This window comes from Balaenoptera ricei, chromosome 5, assembly GCF_028023285.1.
Source record: "Balaenoptera ricei isolate mBalRic1 chromosome 5, mBalRic1.hap2, whole genome shotgun sequence".
Classification (NCBI taxonomy): Eukaryota; Metazoa; Chordata; class Mammalia; order Artiodactyla; family Balaenopteridae; genus Balaenoptera; species Balaenoptera ricei.
Window position 1 is genome coordinate 142,357,544 of NC_082643.1, and position 23,490 is coordinate 142,381,033.

Below are 23,490 nucleotides of genomic sequence, written 5' to 3' on the forward strand. Positions count from 1 at the left end.
AGTCAATGAGCACAGGCCCTGTCCCAACATTTGGAGACAGAGCAGTAAACAAAGCATGTACCTTATTCTTGTAGAGCTAATATCCCAGAGGGGAGAGACAGAGATTTTAAAATACAGATATAACATTAGGGAAAGAGGAAGGAGAAAGATGGGGTGGAGGATGGAAAAGTGGCAGGAAGAGTCACTGGAGCAACCCCCAAACTCCTTTCCCCGGAGCTCCGACCTCGGGCACACGAGGCCCCACTCTCTCAGCTGCTCAGAAATCCAGCTGCAGCCCACCGAGTCCATTCTGTGAATCTGAGCAGAGTCACCAGGGAGAAGTCTCAATGCTGGGACAGCAGGAAGGGCTTCAGGATGTCCCCCAGAGCCCAGCCAGGACAGGGACCAAGCTCCAGTCCTTCTTCCGGAGGCAGAAGAGAGACTTAGATGGAAAAGTCAAGTTTGCAAGTATGGTTAAAACACACACACACACACACACACACACACACACACACACACAAACACACACATACATTCCCTAACATTCCCTTTGTTTCCAACATTTCACACTAATCTACCTGGAATAGATCTTGGTCCCACCTTCACTGAATGATGACAGGACCTCCAGTCTTACAGCAAAGAGCTCTCTGTGAAGAACAATGAGATCAGTACAGAGTCTGCTACAGAACAGGGGCTGAGGGCAGCGACGGCTCCATTACTCCGTAAGAACTCTCTACTGAGAAGCTTTATTTTATGGAATTTAGAATTGACTCACAGCAGAAGTCTTGCTTCTTCTGCAGAAATGCACCTATGACAGTAAAGACTTTATAACTAACCTGTTCCTTGTTTTGTTTTGTTTTCACTGCAAAGAAGCCTGGAACCACAGACAAGCTCAAGGTCAGCCTCGGGCCCACGACCTGTGTGGCTCTCTCCCCGCGGCCCCAACCTTAACCTTATGACGATGCATGAGTCGGTATCTTCCCTGGCTCCATGCCTGTCTGTTCTCTCTATCTTCTCAGTGTAATATGGCAAATCTTTGGACCCCTCACACACTGCCGTGGGTATGGAGAGTGGTGCAGCTGCAGCGGGAAACAATCAAGAAGTTCCTTAGCTGCCATGTGACCCAGCAATTCCACTCCTAGGATCTACCCAAGACAGAATTGAAAACACGTTCACACAAAAACTTGTACAAGAATTTTCACAAAATTATTCAAAAAAGCAAAAAACAACCCAATGTCCAACAACTGATAAACAGATAAAAGAAGAAGAAGTGATCTGGACTTCCCTGGTGGTCCAGTGGTTAGGACTCCACACTTCTACCACCAGGGGGCCCAGGTTCAATCCCTGGTCGGGGAACTAAGATGCCGCATGCCACGCGGCAGGGAAAAAAAAAAAAGTGTGATCTATCCATACAATGGGATATTCAGTCATAAAAATGAATGAAGTGGGCTCCCCTGGTGGCGCAGTGGTTAAGAATCCGCCTGCCAATGCAGGGGACACGGGTTCGAGCCCTGGTCCGGGAAGATCCCACATGCCTCGGAGCAACTAAGCCCGTGCACCACAACTACTGAGCCTGTGCTCTAGAGCCCGTGTGCCACAACTACTGAGCCCGCGTGCCTAGAGCCCGTGCTCCGCAACAAGAGAAGACACTGCAATGAGAAGCCCACGCACCACAACAAAGAGTAGCCCCCGCTTGCTGCAACTAGAGAAAGCCTGTGCATACCAACGAAGACCCAATGTAGCAAAAAATAAAAAAAAATTTTTTAAATGAATGAAGTATGGAGACATGATATGACACGGATGAACCTTGAGAACACTGTGCTGAGAGAAAAAAGCCAGTCACAAAAGGCCACATACTACATGATTCTATTCATATAAAATGTCTAGAATAGGCAAATCCAGAGACAAAGTAGAATGGTGGTTGCCAGGGGCTGGGGGACAAGGGGAAACGGGGAGTGACTGCCCAATAGGTACCAGGCTTCTTACTGAAATGACGAAAATATTCGGGAATTGGATAGTGGTGATGGTTGCATTAACACTGAGAATGTACTACAAAACCAATGAATTATATACTTTAAAATAGTTTAACTGATGAATTTTATGTTAATCTTATCTCAGTTTGTAACCTATCAAATCTTCTGTTGAATAGGAAAGGTATTAAACATATTAAGTTGTATCATTCACATGTCTGTAAGGTATTTTCCTATTTTAACTCTAACACATGCCTAACGCATAACGATAAGTCACTGCACATAGCAGGGGCATGTGCTGCAAACACTGGGAACCCTAAGTCAAAAGAACTGGATCAAAGTCCACATAATGCGCAGTCCCCGACCCACACCCCCCCCACGGCCTGGCAACCAGCCCCACCCCAGCGGGAGAAGAACTGGAGTGTAGTCTAAGGACAGGGCACACCGGAGGGGGTGCTCAAGGCAGTGAACTACAAGACACAGCCAGCAAGAGGACACTTGCCAAGATGCAGGGAAAACACCTGCTGATACTGACGGTGGGTCCTGACCAATCGGCCCTCAGTGAAGCCTCCACCCAGGACCTGCTGTCAGCTCCCAGACCTCCGTCTCAACAGTGGGCCTGCAGTCGAAGGCCATCAGATGTGTGAGGAAAACTTACCATGAGAGATAAGAATTTAAAAGCAGGGACTTCCCTGGTGTCTAGTGGTTAACAACCCACCTTCCAATGCAGGGGACGTGGGTTCGATCCCTGGTTGGGGAACTAAGATCCCACGTGTCGCAGGGCAACTAAGCCCATGCACCACAACTATTGAGCCTGTGCTCTAGAGCCTGAAAGCCACAACTACTGAGCCCACATGCCGCAACAAAAAGATCTCGCATGCCGCAACGAAGACCGGACGCAGCAAAATAAATAAATATTAAAAAAAAAAAAAAGATGTTGCAAGAAGAAAAGCAACTGGAAATTCTAAAAAATAAAAAAATAAAATAAAAGTGGCCAAAAATTCTTTGTAATTCCCCCACCAAGAGATAAAATCTATTTCTCCACATTCTTGATTCTGGCCTGGGCCTGTGACTGCTCCCACCAACTGAATATGGCGAAAGTGATGCCAGACCAGAGCCAGCCTCGCCTTTAAAAGGACTGGCAGACAGGGAGCTCCCTGGTGGCCCAGTGGTTAGGATTCCGGGCTTTCACTGCCATGGCCCAGGTTCAATCCCTGGTCGGGGAGCTGAGATCCCACAAGCTGCGTGGTGCGGCCTAAAAGTAAAAAAATAAAAATAAGAAAAAAATAAAACGACTGGCAGCTTCACTTCCTCCTTCAGGAAGCAGCCACCATGCTATGAGGGGGCCCAAGCAGCCTCATGAGAGGCCTATGTTGGGGAGAATGGTGGACCGTGGCCAACAGCCAATTCCAACACACAGCCACAGGAATGAAACAAACTGACACCACAAGAGCAGAAACAAGCTAACCCTGGCATACGATGTCCAAACTGCAAAACTGTAAACAAATAAATGTTGTTGTGCTTTCAGCCACTAAGTTCTGGAACAGCTTATCAGGGAGGAATAGATAACCCAGACACCACAATATTGGGAAGAACTGGGGAAGGGGAAGTGGGAGGCCAGGGGGAAAGAAAGCTAAATCCTTATCTCCTGTAGATAGAACCTAACACATAACATATAAACCTCAAAGTTCTCACCTCAGCAAAATTAGAAAGTTATTTTTTTTAAGTACAGATAGATACCACAAGAAACAGCTGAAAGAATAGAGCAGTTGTCTCCTTGGAATAGTTACCTAAACTGTTACCTTTTGTTATGACCCTCACAGAGGAAACTGTCTTTAGGGCACCTGGATCAGTCTGATGAATGAAAAGGTAAACTGGAAATACACCTAAACATTTGGTTGGTAAGACTGTAGTTATTACAGATTTTCCATAAAATGTACTTTCTGATTATAAAATTAATAATAATTAAGCTTTCTATTTTGCCTTGATGATGTATCAAGAAACTGCACATCCTTGAAAATAAGATTTCTATAAACTCTAGGCTGGAATTCACAACTCAGTTTCTACTACATCATTCCCGTGCTGGGAACTCACAAAGGGAGGAGAGAGGTGAGAAGGTGCCAGGATCTGGGCACCAGCTGAAGAACCAGCTCTGAGACCTCCAGCCAATAGCAGAGAACAAGAGAAGCAGTTGGTACAGACCCAGGGAAGCAGCAATGGCTTCTAGGAGACAAGGACAGCCCACAAAGAGGGCAAACCCAAGAACAGGGACCAGGCTCCACCCAAACACCCAGGGTGCTGTGCCCGGCCCCAAGGAGTTACCTTGGAGTCCTCGAGAGGAAGAGCTGTAAAGCCAGGGCAAGGTCCTATGAAAACACGTTTCATTCCTAGTGGGCCATCAAGACACAGATTTCCTCTATCTCAGAGGTCTATCAACCTACAAAAATGAACAGGGCCCCTATCCAAAGGAAGTAGAGAGGGTAATTACCTATGATGTGTTCTGACCCTTTGCTGATATAACTGCTAATTCACAGAAATCCCTAAAGCAGCCAAGAGCACACTGGTATCTGAGAAATGCACACAAGCTTAGCCTCCACATCGGACAAACAAGAACCACCAATATTTTTTTCAAAGAAGTTATAAGAAGTTGAATTTTAAGAAATAAATACTTTTTTATACAGATTTCAGAACTCAACAGAAAAGAATCCAATAAGCTGTTAACGTGACGCTCAGTAAGGTACTCAATTTCAGACGCAGCACCAAAGGGAGAAAACCCGAACACGCACCGTCCTCCATGCCTCCCCTGGGCATGCTCTCCTTCTGGGCGGTGCCGCTCCCCCAACGCAAGCCTTCCCTCCACACCTGAGGAAGAGGAAGCAGCCTGAAGCCCGCCAGCTCCTCCCCGCGCTCAGGCCAGCTCCCGCCTCCCCCTGCCCCAGAAGGAATCCAGCAGCTGAGAAGCCAGGGGCCTGGGGCAGGGCCCAGTCCCCGGGTCACAAGGACGGACCGCACACCCCTCCGCGCCACCCGCAGGCCTGGAGCAAGCTGCCTGCTCCCCGACACGGCACAGGGGCGGCCGCGGTGCCAACACGCGGGCCAGTCCAGGTGGCGGAGCGCGGGCAGGCGTCGCGCAGTCCTGGGGCCACCGCCAGGAGCAAGAGCTTCCACTCGAGTGGGGGGCAGGTGGGGGACAGCAAGACAGGGGGTCAGGAGAGCAGAAAGGGCACAGTGACAAGTGGGGCGATCAACGTGAGAAACTGATATGTGCATCAAGGATTCAATGAAAAATTTTTAAATTCCTCAATAGGCTTTTCCTTGCTCCCGAACCTTGAAACCCAAGTAAATGTAACGCTTACAAAAATATTGTCTAGACAGTGAGTAGCGCTTCTACCTGTCTGCTTTCGTCAGACAAAACTCAGGGCCGTCACCGACACCCTCCCTACGCAGTCCCTCCCACCCCAACCCACAGGCCTCAGTCCTTTTCCTGCAGAGCACTTCCCTGCCGGCTGACGAGGCTGGCTCCTCCTCGTCACAGCCAGAAGCCCATCGCTGGCGGGCCACCTCCACCTTTCACCAGCACCACAGGCCCCGAGCTGGCTGACCAACCAGCAGACCCGAGGCAGCGGTGCTCCGCGCCGCGGCATCGGAGGCCACCGGCCCCACCCCAGAGCTTAGGACTCAGTAGGTCTAGGGTGGCCCGAATACGCATTTCTAAGAAGTTCCCAGGTGACAGACACTGTCAGTCTGGGGACCATTGAGAACCACCGGACTAGGTTATGGGGCCGTAACCTGGCTCAACTCAGAGGTTTCCCTCTTGCTCATAGTGCGTATCTATGTGCTTCCACAATGAGAAGGAAAAAGGGAACATCATGAAAGCACACGACTCCTAGAGCGCCCAGTCAGAGATGACGCGTCACTTTTCATTGTCCAAAGCAAATCACATGGCCACACCAAATTTCAAGGGGGCAGAGCTGTTCAGTCCTACAAGGCACCCAAAGCAGGGGCAGCTGGAAAGATTCTAACCCGAACACATAATGAGCACAGGCCGGTCTCCTGCACCCTCTTCCCTCTCCCGAATCCTCCCACCACCAACTTACAGAGGACTCCGAGAAACGCACTTTCCAAAGCAAATAGATTCGTGTCAGTCTCTCTCTCTCTCTCTCTCTCTCTCTCACTCACACACACACACACACACACACACACCCCGCTTAAAACCCTCCAGGGCCTCACACTGCTCTCTGGATGAAAAGCCTCACTGCAGCCTCAGGGAGCCCGCCCCGCCCCGCCCCGCCCCGGCAGCCTGGGTCTACACATCGCTCCCTCACCCTCTGCTCCAGCCTCGTCAGCCTTCTGTCCACTCCCGTCACAGCCTCTCTGCACTGCCTGCTCCCTCATCTAGAACAGTCACACCACCCTTACCAAGCCCACCCTCCACCAAGGCCTCTTCTGCTCTCTGCTCCAGCCTCAGTCCTGTCAGGAAGTCCTTCCTGACACCCAACCCACAGTTAGGCATAATCTCCTTATAGATGTACTAAATGTACCCAACCTCTCCTTCGTGACTTTTCTTCCTTCGTTATGGAGAATTCTGAATACACATAAAGGTAGAGAGAACAAGCAGGGCCCATGTACTGCACCACCATCACCCCACACCAGCCCTGATCCAGCCACACCCTCACAGCTCCCTTTCCACAGAACTGTGAAGCAAATCGCAGATGGTGGATCATTTCTTTGATAAATTCTGTATGCATGTCTACAAGGTACAAATTCTTTTCTTAAACAAAATCAAACCACTATGGCAGCTAAAAAAAAATAAGAATTCCTTAATGACAAATTGAGTCAGTGTTCCAATTTCTAATTGTCCCAAATATCATAAACAGTGTTTAGTCCCATCTCTAACTAACTGGCCCATCTTGGATGCACATAAGCCCTCCGTAGTGCAATCAGCCTCTTATCCACATCCCCCTTCTTTTTCCTTGTGGAAGAGACCTGGTCACTGGTCCTGCAGGTTCCCACGTTCTGAGTTCCGCCAGTGGCAATCCCACGGTGTAGTTTAATGTGTTCCTTTCCCCACCCTGTATTTCCTGTTAATTGCTTGTGGGAGGTAAAGGCCTGATCAGTTTCAGGTTCAGTTATTTAGCAAGACTATTTCACAGGTTTTTCTTTTTTTCTTTTTATTTTTTTTTAAATAAATTTATTTATTTATTTATTTTTGGCTGTGTTGGGTCTTCGTTGCTGCGCGCGGGCTTTTTCCACTTGCGGCGAGCGGGGCTAGTCTTCGTTTTGGTGAGCAGGCTTCTCATTTTGGTGGAGCACGGGCTTAGCTGCTCTGCAGCATGTGGGATCTTCCCGGACCAGGGATCGAACCCATGTCCCCTGTTACAGGTTTTTCAAAGATGTAATCTTTTGTCCACTGTCTCTCCTGTTTCATCCCTCTCACAGGTCTGTCAAGTCCATGAGACCAAGGACATGGGTGTTTTGGCTCATCACTGGAACACAGCTAATTTCTTAATTCTCAGTGAATGAAGAAATGTCGCCAGAAGTACACTGCCATACTAACTAACAAAATACACTGGCCCACCCTCCTATTTGTATAGAGACAGCACAGACAGTCTTATGTGCAACATGCTGCCATGACAGGGCCCGGTGCTCAGAGGAACAACCAACCTGGGAACAGAAAACCAAACACACCTAGTGCCATGGGCGCAGCATCGGCTACACTGGAGGAGACAAATGATGGTGGAGCTGTAAGAGCAGCTCAGCAAGGCCTACTGGGACACCTTAGGAAGGAGCCACAGCCACGCAAGGACCGTGAGGTGGAACGCAGCTCATCCCAGGGGGGCAGCAGCATGGCGATGAGATCTCAGAGCAGCTACAAGGGGTCAGGCAGCACAGATGCTAGAAAACACAAAGGGGCCACACGCCACGCTCAAGACCTAAGGCTTCCTCTTCTGGGTGAACAGGAAGGCACCAGAGACACATTTTCAGCTGGTAGGTGACATCAGTTTCTTTTTGGAAGGAACCAAGGTAGATCAGAAACAAGGCCCACCTTCGGTTTCACTAGTTCACAGGGAGATAAAAATGGTGCCCTCTCCACCCAATCTTTCAAATTGTGAATACTAGGATCACCTGGGCCAACCCTCCCCTCTTTTTTTATTTTATTTTATTTATTTATTTTTTGGAGGTGTTGGGTCTTCCTTGCTGCGCACGGGCTTCTCATTGTGGTGGCTTCTCCTGTTGCAGAGCACGGACTCTAGGCGCGCAGGCTTAAGTAGTTGGGGCACGTGGGCTCAGTTGTTGTGGCTCTCGAGCTCTAGAGCACAGGCTCAGCAGTTGTGGTGCACAGGCTTAGTTGCTCCTTGGCATGTGGGATCTTCCTGGACCAGGGCTCGAACCCATGTGTCCTGCATTGGCAGGAGGATTCCTAACCACTGCACCAACAGGAAGTCCCCAACCCTCCCCTCTTATTCTGAGCCCCCGTGCTGTACCCCAGCCCATCAGTGCTGCTACAGCCCTCTCTCTTGCATCTGTCCACTCTTCCTACCCCACTCCTGTGCCTGGGTAAGGCCACCGTTCTCTAGCACTGGCCTACGAGCCTCCTCTCTGACCTCTCTCACCTGCCCATGGCCCTCCACCTTGCCAACCTCACACTAGGGCAAGCACGCCTACGCCGCTCCCCTTTATCCACACCACTTCTTATACGTGAGCCAACACACAAGGGGCTGAGAGTCTGTTCATGCAAGCAGTCACTGAATGTCTGACAGTCATTCGGGTACTGTCCTAGGCACTGCGGGTATCACAGTAATTAAAGCCAAAAGGAGAAAAATATCCACCCTTATAGACATCTTGATGCAGTCAGGCAGGCAGACAAATAAGGAAAACACCCAGAATGTCAGAGGATAAGAGTTATGGAAAAGAAGCTAAGGCAGACGGGCAGAGCCAGACAGCAAAAGGGTATCTTAAATCAGTGGTCAGGGATGGTGCCTGAGAAGGGGAAGTTTGAGCGAAGACTTAAAGGCAGGTAAAGAGGAAGCCAGGCAGGTGTCCAAGTAGAAGGAATAGCAGGTAGAGCAGCATGGCTGCGGTACTTGAGGCAGGCCAGCGGCCAGAATGGCTGGAGCAGAGTGAGAACGCAGTGCGTGAAGGGGAGCAAAGCACAAAGTGTTCAAGACATAGCTACAAGGGCCACAAGACTGGCAGGGAGTCTGGGGCCGCTTTCTAGCAGTGAGGCGCAAGCTGAGAGCTGAATGAGAAGGAATTAATACGAAAAGCCAGCTGTGCCCACACGTGCACTGAAGTGTGTGTAAGTCTGTGTATGGGGGTCACAGGGGAGAGCAGGGGCAAAAACTGACCATGCAAAGGCCCAAGGAAAAAGCATGGCAGCAACAGATGGGCTGAAGAGGTCAGGTGAGATCAAAATAAGAAGTGCAGGGGACTTCCCTCGTGGTGCAGTGGTTAAGAATCTGCCTGCCAATGCGGGGGACACGGGTTCGATCCCACATGCTGCAGAGCAACTAAGCCCGGGCACCACAACTACTGAGCCTGTGCTCTAGAGTCTGCGAGCCACAACTACTGAAGCCTGTGCACCCTAGAGCCTGTGCTCTGCAACAAGAGAAGCCACCGCAACGAGAAGCCCACACACCGCAATGAAGAGCAGCTCCCGCTCACTGCAACTAGAGAAAGCCCGTGCACAACAACGAAGACCCAACACAGCCAAAAATAAAAAATATAATAAAATTTTTTTAAAAACCATAATCTTAAAAAAAAAAAAAAGAAAAGAAGTGCAGTGAGGGAATTCCCACCGTCGTCCAGTGGTTAAGACTCCGCGCTTTCACTGCCGAGGACCCAGGTTCAACCCCTGGTCGGAAAACTGAGATGCCGCAAGCTGCGCGGCATGGCCAGAAAAAAAAAAAGAAGTGCAGTGAGAGGCAGAAAACCCAGTGAGAGATTGGTCTTGAACCCCAAAGGGCACTGGAGCTCCTGGAGGAGGGGCCTCACATGATCACACGTGCGTTTTAGACAGACTAGGCAGGGTGTGGAGAGCTGAGCGAGGGTCGCACAACTGGAGTCAGAGACACGCTTTCTGATCTGTCCGCCTATGTAACCAGCAGCACAGCCCAAGGGAAAAACTCACCAAGATGTGAAAACGGCTGACATAAATATACCCTTAACAGCATGACACACTTCATCCAGATCATCAATTCTTTCTATGACAACCCAGTCAACTTAGAAATTGAGCTCCCAGGACTTCCCTGTGGTCCAGTGGTAAAGAATCCACCTTACAATGCAGGGACGTGGGCTCGATCCCTGGTCAGGGAACTAAGACCCCACATGCCTCAGGGCAACTGAGCCCACGCGCCACAACTACTGAGCTCGCGCGCCTCAACTACAGAGCTCGCGAGCCACAAACTACAGAACCCACGCGCCCGCACGCTCTGGATCCTGCACACCAAAACTAGAGAAGAGAAAACCCGCGTGCCACAACGAAAGATCCCGCATGCCTAGCGAGGATCCCATGTGCCACAACTAAGACCTGAGGCAGCCAAAAATAAATAAATAATAAATAAATCTTTAAAAAAAAATTGAGCTCCCAACTCCTCCAGTAAGATAAAACACTGTTTCTCTACACACCCACTAGGGAAGTCTCACTACTGGGGCTTCTGAGCTGCAGGCCAGCACTCAGCTCAACCACTACTTAGCAGTTTCCATCCTTGTATGTCTTGTTGAAACTATTAGGTATTACAGACATTAAGATGCTTTGAAAACTCATCTTTGGCCGTTTGTTTTCTGGAAGACAGACTCAAGAACAAAACTACTTCAAGACAGCTTGAATTTTTTAAGTAGCAAACCAAATCTCATCAATCAGTTCCTTCAAAAGCTATATTGCAACCAACAGACAAATGCAAAATGCTGACGAGTCCCTGGGGTAACTAATTTAAGTCTTTTTCTCCCCAAAAGAAATATGTTTTATGTAAATAACAGTTCCTAAAAAAAAAAATGAAATTAACAAATCACATAAAGGCAGTTTGTAAAGTATAAGCATAATCCTGGGGAATTTCCATGTCATCTCTTGCTTTTGTGTACTTTATATTCTTTTTACTTTGCCCAGGGATACAGAGAAGTACAGTAGAAACATCACTGCTTGATTCATCCTGGTGGTGGATACAGGTCTACTCTATTATTTGTTTGCAATATTTCATAGTTAATTTTTATTTAACATCTGAGTTACCTATGATGAGAAAAGGAAAAGAAACAGCCCTGCCTAGCAAAGTGTCTTAGCTCCCCAATTAAAGTGGGGTGACCTTAGGCCAGCCCCTTACTTTCCATACTCAGCTTCTTCCAGAGGGTCCCTTTCTGCTCCAACATGACTTACAAAGAAGAGAGGCAAACAGGCCACATGCTGGCATTAAAATGGGCTGTTTATCCCAAGTCACATGCCCATTTATTCAGCGTTCACCGAGTGCCTGCCATGAGAAGGCACCGGCAGAGGCCAGGCTGCCCGAGGCTCTAAGAGTCCTACCTCAAGAGCTCTCCAACAGGGGACAAAAGTCACAAAGGGCCATTGAAGGGCTGGGTCCTCTGTGCTCAAAAGGGAGGACAAGCAGTGGTCCACACCCAACAACAGTCCATGCAGAGGCCTGGGCCAGGAGAGGGCACCACATGTTTGGAGAGCAAGGACACACTTAGCGCAGTCCAGCAGAGAGAAGGGAGAAGCGCAGAAGACTAAGACGCTCATCCAAATCTGCGTACCTGCCACAGCCAAGCAGTCCAACCAAAAAACCCAACCAACCAACCAAAAACCGGATACTAGAATATGCATGTAAAAAGCCTTATATTCTCAGTTCCCACTGATTAATTGAAGTGTTTACTTAGAAAGGTTATTTGTGTAGATTAAAAAGGGCAGGGCAAAATAAATTTGGAACTTCAGCATCATCTTAGCACATCCATTTGTGTGTGCTCAGTGGCAAGCCTATATCTCATATAGCACATTTTATTAGTGTTTTTATCCTCTCACCAGCACTTCTTAGTAAGTATAATTCCATCTATTTTTACATGTTTTACACTGAAGCGTCAAACCGTAAAAAAGTAACTAATTAGTTTACATTCTGCCATATGAGTAAACCTTTTAAAATTGTACTACTTGTAGGAGGAGAAGTCATCCGAATAAATGGAAGGCTTGACCCACTCTTCCATAACTAGGCCACAGGGTCTCTAATTCCTAACTTCTAATTCTCACAATTCTGACTTATTCTTCCATTTGACTCCTCACATTTGAGCAGGTACTATTTTAACGGCCCTGTTTAAATCGGCTGAATAAAAACCATAAGCCTAGTAGCCACACATGGTAGCCTGTTTACCTTACTGTTCTGTTCTGTGTCTCCACAAATTTCAAATTATGTTAGTTTAGACGTTACATATGAATATATCATAAAAGTGCACACAGAATAATAAACTGCCCATCACTTTTTAGTTTTTTATTTATTTACTTTTTTGGCCGTGCCACACCGCGTGCGGGATCTTAGTTCCCCGACCAGGGATCGAACCTGTGCCCCCTGCACTGGAAGCACAGAGTCTTAACCACTAGACCGCCAGGGAAGTCCCATGCGCATCACTTTTTGAAACTCAGAAAGTTATTTTTCTAATATTCTTAAATTGGAATGTTTACCACTGGAATCCCAGGCCAGCCTGATCTGTAGTCATGCCGTCAGGAGGGGAGGATTTTTGTACTACATAGATCACAGTTCTTGACAAAAGCTTACGCAAACTCACAACCCTGCACAAAGTCCTCACTTTACCAACCACCGGCCCAAAAATGAAGGCTGCTGGGCGTCTGAGAAAATGGAAGAAAAGAAAAGGAAATGACTCAAAGTAATCGTGCTTAAGGCATGAGTCCTCTTCACTTCCAGTCGGCAGTTTAGATTTGAACTACGGTCGGTGGCGAGGCACAGGATCACACACCAAGCACACCAGCAAAGGGCTGTGCTCCCAGGACTTGTTTCCTTCGTGGTACTGATTAGAGTTGTGCTTTTTTAATGGTGCTCTCGTCACATTTAAATATGTAACGAGGATATTTAAAACATTTGGGAAAATAAAAGTTAAATTCCCAGCTTCATACATGAGATGGCTAACTTATTTTCCATCTTGATAATCTCATTTTAAAATACATAAAGTAAGAGTCGGTATAATCGACGCGTGGTAGCAACGTGAGGTTTTTAAGTTGTTTAGTGATTAGGGAACACACATCTTGGCGTTTAAGTCATTTAAAAGTCAAGGCCTTGAAAGTCTGAGCGCGGGCTGTCAGTCCTGAAGAACTTCCCTAACCTCGCTCTGAAGTCACCCTAACCGAATGGGTCCCCCGTTCTGCTACACGCGCACACGCGCACACACCCCGGAGCCCTAATTACCTGCCTAAGAATAATTAACGTCCCAGGGAGACCAAGTTTCCCCCCGCATGTCAAACCTGTGACCACTCACGTCCCGGCACCGGCGAGAGGGAGAAAAAACTAAGGCTGCACCGGGTCCTGCGCCTTCTGCCCAGACTCGAGACCAGCATCTCTTAAACGCCGAGATTTTAAACCGCCCTTCTGGCGTGTGGGGCAGAGGCGGCCGTGCGGCCGGGCCGCTCCGCTGCGCGTCCGGGGCCTCGGGGCCGCCGTCTGGCCGAGCGCCGGGGGCCGAGGGCCGGCAGCCCCGGGCGGGGTCCCCGCGCCTCCACCTGCCAAGGCCCGGGGCTCCGGGCGCCCGCGCTGACCAACGGCCGGCGTCCGAATGTCACCCGGACCCTCCTCAGACAAAAAGCGCCTCCCCGGCCCCGGCCGCCCCTCCCACCGCCGCCCGGCCCCGGCCCCGGCCAGCGCCTCACAAAGGCCGGCCGGGCCCGCTGGGCGCCGCAGCGAACAAAGGCCGCCGGCCCGCGGGCCGGCACAGGTGCAGCCGCCGGCCGCCGGGCCCAACATGGCCGCGCCCGCCCGCCCGCCCGGCCCCGTTAGCCCGCCCGCCCGCCCGGCCCCTCAGCCCCTCAGCCCTCCGCCCCTCAGGCCCGCGGCGGTTGGGCCGGCGGCGCCAGTGACCTGTTGTGCGGCGCATCCTCCGGCGGCGGCGGCTCTCCGGTGCGGCGGCTCCGGCGGCGGCGGCCGGGGAGGGGGCCGGGGCCGGGGCCGCGGGGGAGGGAGGGAGGGAGGGCCGAGGGAGGGGAGGGGGCGGCGGCGGCGGCGGCGGCGGCGGCGGGCGCAGCGCGGCCAGGCCGAGGCTCTCCGCGCGCGGCGCCGACCCCGCCCCCGCGCCTCCCGCCCGCCGCCGCCGCCGCCGCCGGGCCGCCGCCGCCTCGCAGAAGCCGCGGGAAAGTGCGCGCCGCTGATTGGCTGCCGCGCTCGCGGGGCTGCGGCCGGGCTTTTCAAATCCGCGCGGGGCGGGGCGGGGCGGTGGTGGCGGGTCCGGGGCGCGGGCGTGGGACGGAGGCTGGGAGTCGGGGGCGCGGACCGCGGCCGGTGATCGAGGGCACGGGCCGGGGCCGGGGGCGCGGGACCCTGCGAGCCGCCTCAGACCGGCGCCGGGCGCGCGCCCCGCTCCCGCTACTCGGCCGGGCGCGCGCCAGGCGGCGGCTCAACCGAAAGCCCGGAGCCTGGAGCCAGAGGCCGGAGCGCGCGCGCGTGGTGACGTCACGGCCGCGCGCCCAATCGCCGCCGGCGAGGCCGCCCCGCGCGATCGCGGCCCCAGCGCGGGCCGCGCGGCCCTGGAGCCGGGACGTGGGAGGCGGCTCCCTCCCGGCCACCCCGCGGGCCCTGCGTCCGTAGCACCACGGGCAGGGTCAGCCCGCGCTGGCCGCAGGGCCCTCACCCAAGTGGTCACCCACGCCCCTGCCTCGGGGCGGAGAGAAGGCTCCCGGGTCAGGAGGCGCTCTGCGCGGGGCCTGGTCGAGCCGCTGGGATCCGGGAAGGCGGAGGTCAGGTTGAACTGGCCCTGCACGCGAGGCCCAGCTGGAACTCGCAGGGGAGCACTGTGGAGGGAGCTCCAGGGACTGCCGAGCAGGGTGCAGAGGTCCCCGCCGTATCTGTGCTCCTGGAACGCACATTACAAACTTGGCATAGATGGTCACAAACAACGACAGGGAGCGGGGATTGCAGGCTGGAGAGAGACTGGCCGGCGCGGTGCGGGCGGGGAGTGGGGGGCGTCTTCTGCAGAATATCTGCAGGACGAGGATTCAGCCGTTCCCCCCACCTCCCAGGCTCGGGTCTGGCCTGGATCTGGGAGCAGTGGGGAAACCGTGGTCAGAGGCAGGACTCCCAGGCCCTGAAACTGCTGGGGCTTGTGCCATTCTAGTGAGACTGGGGTGGGGAAGAGGGACAGGGCAGGCCCAAGAGTGCCAGCAGCTGCAAGGTTCAGCTGCTTCCCACCAGAGCAGGGGGTGGCCTAGAGGACACTAGAGCCAGAGGGAGGCCCTCCCCCATGTCCAGCTGAAAGGGATTACAGAATTTTTCACCCTTCCATCCAAGAGCTATACGGTGAGGTCCTACTGTGTGCTGCACCCTTGCAGCATCCTGGGGAGCCTGAGCAACCAGAAGAGACGCCCTTTCCCCATCGTTCACTGCCAGGACTCACCTCTGGCCACCAGGAGCCCCTGGAAGGTGTCTAGCTAGGTGCTGGCCCATTCACATTTGCATTTTGCCATATCTCTTGGCTGTGGGGAGGAGAACAGGTGCCCTCTCTGGGCCCGGGATCCCTCTGGGGCACAAGCCTGAAAATTGCCTACCTCCCCAGTACCTTTAAATCCCTGCAGTGCAAGACAAATACCACCATATCTCATTTGATTTCACAGATTTGGAATTAGGGCTCCTCTTCAAAAACAAAAAAATCTGCATTTAGAATAGTGCAATCAACATGTAAATTTATTCAAAACATGAAAGTGTATGTTTGGAGTTTCTTGAAGAAAGTTATTTGGGGCAGGCTGATCTTTTCCCGCCCAGTGCAGGCCTCCCTGGGCCCAGCCCTGCTGTCTTGTGGGGTCCTAAGCCCTTTTCATCGAGTCGGCCGGCTGGACAGCCCCAGTCCTGCACACACGGGGGGCCTCTCCCACGGAGAGTGGATTTCCGATGATTGGGTCTCCCTCAGTGCATAGGAAAAAGAGGCCCTCACAGGACTGAAGGAAGTCCTGGGCATGTAGATTCCTGGGTGGGGAGGCCCTCATCTGCACGTTTGCGCCCCTTGCAGGTTGGGGAGGGCAATGGGAGTGGAAGCCCCAAGTCCGGTGGGCCCAGAGGGCTGCGGGGCACTCAAAGACGTCAGCAGCTGGGGCTGAACCTTGTTTCCGTCTCTTTGAGGGTCTCATCACTTCTCTAAATGAAACTCTGCACTCAGAGAGGAGAGACTGCAGAAGACCAAGGGACTGGGCGTCTACTCGCAGTATAAAGTAGCGAGCGCAGAGGAGAGGCGTTTCAGGGGGCAAGGGCAGCCTGCTGGTGTTCAGCTGCCCTCCATCTCAGCTCCCCCCTGCTGCCCCCCACCCAGCCTCTCAGGCTGAGGCTGGACTGGGCAAAGGCATTTAGGACCAGGGTATCCCAGGCCTGCCTGCTAGCTTGAGGACCAGCCCGGCAGCCGCAGATCAAGGGGTCAAGCGGAGCTGGGAGTCCCCTGGCCGCAAGGTCTGCAGCCACGCCACCTCTGGCTGCCTGCCGTCTGTTACCACCCACGGGGCATACGGCTCTAGGAGGCACTGCCCACTTCCTGATGTCTGTGTGGCCCAGGCTGGAGCCCACTCTGCTGCCCTGCTCCCCATTGACACAGGTCCTGCAGCTCCTCGCCCAGACCTCCCTGTAAGAGCTGCTGCCAAGGCAAAACCCAGGCCCCTTAGCCAAAGGAGCCCCCGAGCGCCGGCTTGGCCTCCGCATCCCCCGCCAGGGCCGGGGTCCCCCAGGGGCCAGGCTCATTGCTGTTTCCATGGGGATGTATGCACTCTGACCCCAGCCTTTCTCCATCCCTGGCCAAATAAAGAGGGCTTCCAAGTGGAAACCAGCAGTCTCAAGCTGCCCCTCCTCCCGTGCCCCAGGTGGCCCCTCTCTCCAAGGAGGGGAGGAGAGAGGCCCCCCTCCTCAGCCCAGGACAGGCCCAGAGCCAGGCCTAGCAGTGGCAGGGGCCTCCCACCCCCAGACCTTCTCGGCAGCCCCTTCCCAGCCCAGACCGCTCTGTTCCCCAGGCTGGAAACTTGCCTTTCTAAAGGCCCAGCTCTGCCTCAGCTCCTGCCGAGCCCAAGGACCACTGCAGTTCACCGGGCCGGCCCACAGGAGCCAGCAGGCTGTAAGGCCCCTCGGGTCACATGGGCCAACCCTCCACTGAGCAGGGCTCCCTGTCAGGCTGGGAGAGAGACCTGGAGACTGAAGCCCTGCTGAGAAGCCCCCCGTCCAAGTCCGGGCTGGGAGGCCTGAGCAGGAGGCCTCCCCGCCTTCTCTGCCCACCCCTCTCTCCATTCGCCTTGGGGCTGACCTACAGGAGCCCCTGAGAGGCCTGAGGTGTCTGTCATCAGTCCCGGTGGGCACCTCCAGGAACAAACCACAGCCCAGGACCATGGTCGGGTCCTGAGGGCAACCTCAGGACCATCTTCCCCACCTCCCCCACCCCCACCAAAGGCTGCTTCCTGGAGAGTCCACCCAAGCCAGCCTAGGGCTCACCCCTCCTCAGGATTCCACTTTCTAAACCCTCCTCTAAGCCAGCCTCTCCTCCCCTGTCACTCTGCCTGCCCCCCGCCACCGCCCCCGACCAGGGCCTTAGTTCAGCTTCTTATTTGGAAATAAGAGGCAGTTTTCAGGGGCCTCCCTGGTGGAGCAGTGGTTAAGAATCCGCCTGCCAATGCAGGGGACACGGGTTCAAGCCCTGGTCCAGGAAGATCCCACATGCCGCGGAGCAACTAAGCCCGTGCGCCACAACTACTGAGCCTGCGATCCAGAGTCCGTGTGCCGCAACTACTGAGCCCGTGTGCCACGACTACTGAAGCCCGCGTGCCTAGAGCCTGTGCTCCGCAACAAGAGAAGCCACCACAATGAGAAGCCCGCGCACCACAATGAAGAGTAGCCCCCACTCGCCACAACTAGAGAAAGCCCACGTGCAGCGACGAAGACCCAATGCAGCCAACAATAAATAAATAAATAAATTAATTAATTTTTTTTTAAAAAGAGGAAGTTTTCGACTCACTGATTCCCCGCCTGCTTTCTCCCCCTTTAGTTCATTCTCCACATCCAGCCAGGGGAATTTTTCTAAACCAAAACTGACCATGTCACCCACCTGCTTAATATTCTGCTATGGCCCCCCAGCGCCCCTCACACCAAGCCCACTCCTCAGTGAGACTCGCATCCCGCTTTCAGGAATGTGGAGGCCATCCAGCTCTGCCTCTCCAGCCCAGCCCTCTCCCCAGAGCTCCCGGCCAATGAAGTTGACTCCTCACTGGATGTGTCCCCTTGGACAGCCACATGGACCCACCCCTGGACAGTTACCAAACTGAACTTCTCCCCTTCTCATCCCCATGCCAGGTCTCAGCGGGGATGCTACTTTCTCCAGAAGCCTTCCCTGGTCCCCTCTCAGGCTGGCTGAGTCCCCCGGGGGTACACACAGCCCCTGTTTATCTCCAGGCGCCAGTGCTGCCTGGGATGGACTGCCCTGCCTCCGGTCCTGGTTCCCCGTGCTGGTACCTGAGGACTGCTGGCAAAGTACCACAAAACAACACAAAGTTGTTCTCTCACAGTTCTGGACACCAGAAGCCTGAAACCAAGGTGAATGCACGGTCACGCTCCCTCCAAAGGCTCTCTGGAAGAATCTCTCCTTGCCTGTCCCTAGCTGCTCGTGATGCCACAGTCCTTGGTGTTCTTTGGTTTGAGTCAGCATCACTCCACTCTCAGGCTCTATCTTCACAGGGCCTTCTCCCTGTGTCCACTGGTCTCTGTTTCCTCTTCTTGTAAGGTCACCAGTGATTGGATTAGGGCCCACCTGATGACCTCGTCTTAACTTGATGACATCTGCAAAGACCCTGTTTCCAAATAAGGTCACATTCACAGGGCGGAAGTTTATGAACACACCTTTTGGGGGACACAGTTCAACCCACAGCCCTTCTCTTCCTAGTTGCATGACCTTGGGCAGGTTGTAAGGCCTGTGTGTGTGTGTGTGTGTGTGTGTGAAATGGTGACACTAATAGGGCAGTGTCCCCTTTGGGAGAGGCTGCTAGGCTGCCCTCCTCCGGAACCCGCAGGGTGGGGACAGTGGGAGCCGGGCGCGGCAGCGGCTGGCGCTACAGGGTTAGGGACCTGCGGAGCCGCGAGCCGGCCGCAGGGCTCCCTCCGCCCTGGCCCCGCCCCCCGCAGTCCCGCTCCCGCATTGGCCACACGCCGCGAAGCCACGCCCGCCGCCCCCGACCGCCCCCGACTGCACTCCACCCGGCGGCCAGGCGGGCTGCTCGGTTTTTGCAGTTCCGGGTCTCTCGGAGGGAAGGAAAGGACACCTGAGAACGGAGAGCGATGGTGAGAAGACGGGTGACCTCCACCTTGCCCCACACCCCGCCTGTGGCCCCTGCACCCCCATTCTCCACGGGACTGCCCAGATCCAGGACCAGCCAGGGCAGGGCCCTCCACCAGCGCTCACCACTCGCTCAGGCTTTGGCTAAAGAAACATTGTTTTGTGCTAAAGCAGCGCTTCTTTTTCTAATTGTGAAAATTGCATGAAATTAAAACCCAGAACAGCAGAAAGGAGAAAATAAAAGTTCTTCCTAAGTCCTGGGCCTGCGGCGAGAGATATAAGCGCTGGTAACAGCTTGCGGAGCGCTTTGGACCGCTTCTGTTGTGGACAGATGAGGGGCTTCACCAGCCTGAGTTGGGGACTGACCAGGAACAGCACGAATGGCCACTAGGAGCCACTCTCCTTCCCCTGCCGCCCAGCCAGACAGGTCCTTTTTATTTATTTTATTGGAACAATTTTACATTTACAGAAAAGAGGCAGATATAGTATAGAGTCCCCCCCACCTGCTTCCCCTAGTGTCAACACCTTACATTTCCACAGCTTTGTCAAAACTAAGACACCAAAATTGGTCATTACCGTTAACTAAATCCCAGACTTGAGTCAGAGCTCACCAGTTTTCCCACAAATGTAGAAGACTCTCTTAAAAAGCAAATCTGATTGAGACTTCTGCTGTGGGTTATAACAGAGAAGCTGCGACCTGACTGCACCTCCCACAGTAAACAACCATAACATGGACAAAAGAGATGAGGCAACCATTTTCAGGTGGTGGGGGAAGGGAAGAGCAGGACTGCGCTCCCCAGGGAAGAGAACTTTATGAGGCACGCCTTGACCGCCCCCTGCCCGCCCACCCAGCTCTCTACCCGTCCTGGCACAGAGGGACAGCGTTCAAGTGGGGCAGCCCGTACCACTGAGCCGAGGGCCAGTGACGCGGCTGGAATCTGTGGGGAGGACACTGGAGGAGAGGCCAGTGTGTAGAGGGGGGTCTAAGATGTTCCGCTGCCCTTGGCTGGGGTGAGGACCCCGGACGGACCAGAAAACAACGGCTGTGGGAGCTCTGGCCTGGCCCGAGTGGGGGCCTCATCAAGCCCTGTGAACGTCCCTGGCTGAGCAGCTGAGATACCAGGATCCATGCCCTGGGAACCGGGGTTGCACCCAGGAGCAAGACATCCTCCAGTCTCACCCTGTCTCACTACCTACTGCTGCATATCACATGACCCCAAAACCCAGTGGTTCAAAACGCCAGTGAACACTGATTATCGCATGCAATTGCTTTGTCAGGAATTCGGGAGTGGGGGAGCTGGAAGGTTCTGGCTGAAGGCTCAAGGTCTCCCATGAGGTTGCAGACAAGATGTCACCCAGGGCTTCCATCATCTAAAGGCTTGACTGGGGGGACTTCCCTGGCAGTCCAGTGGTTAGGACTCCACGCTTCCACTGCAGGGGCTGCGGGTTCGATTCCTGGTTGGGGAACTAGAATCCCGCATGCCGCGTGGTGAGGCCAAAAAAATTAAAAAAAAATAACGGTTTCACTGGGGCTGTGGATGAGCTGCTGAGATGCTTTACTCAGGTGGTGCTGGTCATTGGCAGGAGGCCTCAGTTCTTTCCCACTTGGACCTCTCCAGGGACTGCTCAAGTGTCCTCCTAACATGGGGGCTGGCCTCCCCCAGAGCAGGAATCCAAAGGGGAGGAAGGCAGAAGCTTCAGTCTCTGGTGATCTGGCCTTGGAAAGCACATGTTTTCATTTTCAGAGAAAGATAACAGAATCTAGAGACTGTAACATATCATCCACAACAACCAAAATACAATAAAAAGTCTCTAGGCATGCAAAGAAAAGAGAGAATGTGGCCAAAATCAAAGGAAAAAAGCAGTCAATAGAAACCACCCCTGAGCCCAGTGTTATTAGATTTGACAGATAGAGACTTCAAAGTCATTGTTTTGAGATATTCAATAATTCAAAGAAAATTAGTGAGTGAGTGAAAAGGTCTAGTGAGTGAAAAGGAATCTATCTCAATAGAAAAAATGGAAGCTGTTAAAAAAAAACAAATGAAAGTTCTAGAAATGAAAAGTACATAAATGAAATGACAAAATCACTGGATGGGCTTGACAGAAGATTGAAGGTGACAGAAGAAAGAGTCAGTGAATTTAAAGACACACCAATAGGACTTCCCTGGTGGCGCAGTAGTTAAGAATCTGCCTGCTAATGCAGGGGACATGAGTTCGAGCCCTGATCCGGGAAGATCCCACATGCCGCGGAGCAACTAGGCCCGTGTGCTACAACTACTGAGCCTGCGCTCTAGAGCCCGTGAGCCACAACTACTGAGCCCATGTGCCACGACTACTGAAGCCCGCGTGCCTAGAGCCCGTGCTCTGCAACAAGAGAAGCCACCGCAATGAGAAGCCCGCGCACCGCAATGAAGAGTAGCCCCCGCTCGCCGCTACTAGAGAAAAGCCTGCGCTCAGCAACAAAGACCCAACGCAGCCAAAAATAAACAAGTGAATAAATAAATTTTTAAAAAAAGACAGACCAATAGTAATTATCCAATCTTTTTTTGGCACGTGGCACGTGGGCTTCAGTAGTCATGGCACACTGGCTCAATAGTTGTGGCACACAGGCTTAGTTGCCCCGTGGCATGTGGGATCTTCCCGGACCGGGGAACGAACCTGTGTCCCCTGCGTTGGCAGGTGGATTCTTAACCACTGTGCCACCAGGGAAGTCCCAGTAATTATCCAATCTGAATAAGAAATTATCCAATCAGAGACGAAAACATTGAAGAAAATAAACAGTCTCAGGCACCTGGCAAACAATATTAAAGGGTTTAACATACGTGTTTTGGAATCTGAGGAGAAAAAGGTAGAAATGGGACAGAAAAAAAATATTTGCCAAAATGATGGCCAAAAGTTTTCCAAAGTTGACAAAAACATTGACTTACACATCCAAGAAGCTCAGTGAGCCCCAAGCAGGATTCAGCCTCTTGGGATGCAAACCACACGTAAGCACTTCATAGTCAAACCAGAGGGGCAGGCAGGGAGGAAAGAGACAGTGGACTTAAACAATAGCAAACCAAATATCACTCTTTTGCCCACTTATCCAAAAAAGAAAAGAGCCGTGTGAATACACTGACCTGTCTGGGTCTCATGCAGGGGCCTCCTTAGCTTCCGGGTGGCTGTGCCTCTGATGGGGACCCACCATGAGCAGCATAGTGGTACAGGGAACAGCTGACCAATGAAAGAGAAGGACAGCTTTCGCTCAGGCCCGTGGCACCTACAGGATGGGCAAGTGTCGCGGTCTTCGTACTGCCAGGAAGCTCCATAGCCACCGACAAGACCAGAAGTGGCATGATAAACAGTACAAGAAAGCCCATTTGGGCACAGCCCTGAAGGCCAACCCTTTTGGAGGTGCTTCTCATGCCAAGGGAACTGTGCTTGAAAAAGCAGGGGTTGAAGCCAAACAGCCAAATTCTGCCATCAGGAAGTGTGTCAGGGTTCAGTTAATCAAGAATGGCAAAAAAAATCACAGCCTTTGTACCCAGTGATGGTTGTTTGAATTTTATTGAGGAAAATGATGAAGTTCTGGTTGCTGGATTTGGTCACAAAGGTCATGCTGTTGGTGACATTCCTGGAGTCCGCTTTAAGGTTGTCAAAGTAGCCAATGCCTCTCTTTTGGCCTTATACAAAGGCAAGAAGGAAAGACCAAGATCATAAGTTTTGATGATGAAAGCAGGATAGTAATAAATTTCCATATGCCAAAAAAAAAAGAGAAGGACAGACGGAACTTGGGTACATGACAGAGGGCCACGGCCGATTGGGGGAAAGGAGAGACCATTCAGTAAGGGGGCCTGGGAAAATGCTGCGTTATCTGTAGCGTAAGAAAAATGAAGTTGGGCTTGTACCTCACACTACATGCAAAATTTCCTGGAAACTCTTGATGGATCAAGGTCTTAAATAGTAAAAGAAAATCTTTAAATCTTTTGGTAGGAGATGTAAGTGAATACCCTTCTGACCTTAGGTCAGGGAAGATTTTGCTAAAAGGACAGGGGAAAAACCTGTTAGCTAT

General features: G+C 52.6%; 1 protein-coding gene and 1 pseudogene across 9 annotated transcripts in view; one reads left to right on the forward strand and one right to left on the reverse strand.

Moving 5' to 3' along the window:
- NSD2 (nuclear receptor binding SET domain protein 2) overlaps nt 1-14,119 on the reverse strand; it is a 77,371-nt gene extending 63,252 nt beyond the window's left edge. For 6 of the 9 annotated variants that reach the window (XR_009503411.1, XR_009503412.1, XM_059923746.1 and 3 more), the window contains exon 1: nt 14,018-14,119. The gene's annotated coding sequence lies outside the window, so the exon portion shown is untranslated. Of the gene's footprint in view, nt 1-13,407; nt 13,473-14,017 lie in introns of those variants that run through there. The other 3 variants (XM_059923748.1, XM_059923745.1, XM_059923747.1) reach the window with 3 other exon arrangements.
- Nucleotides 14,120-22,705: 8,586 nt separating this feature from the next.
- On the forward strand, nt 22,706-23,185 carry LOC132366695 (small ribosomal subunit protein uS12-like; annotated as a pseudogene).
- The last annotated feature ends 305 nt before the right edge of the window (nt 23,186-23,490 follow it).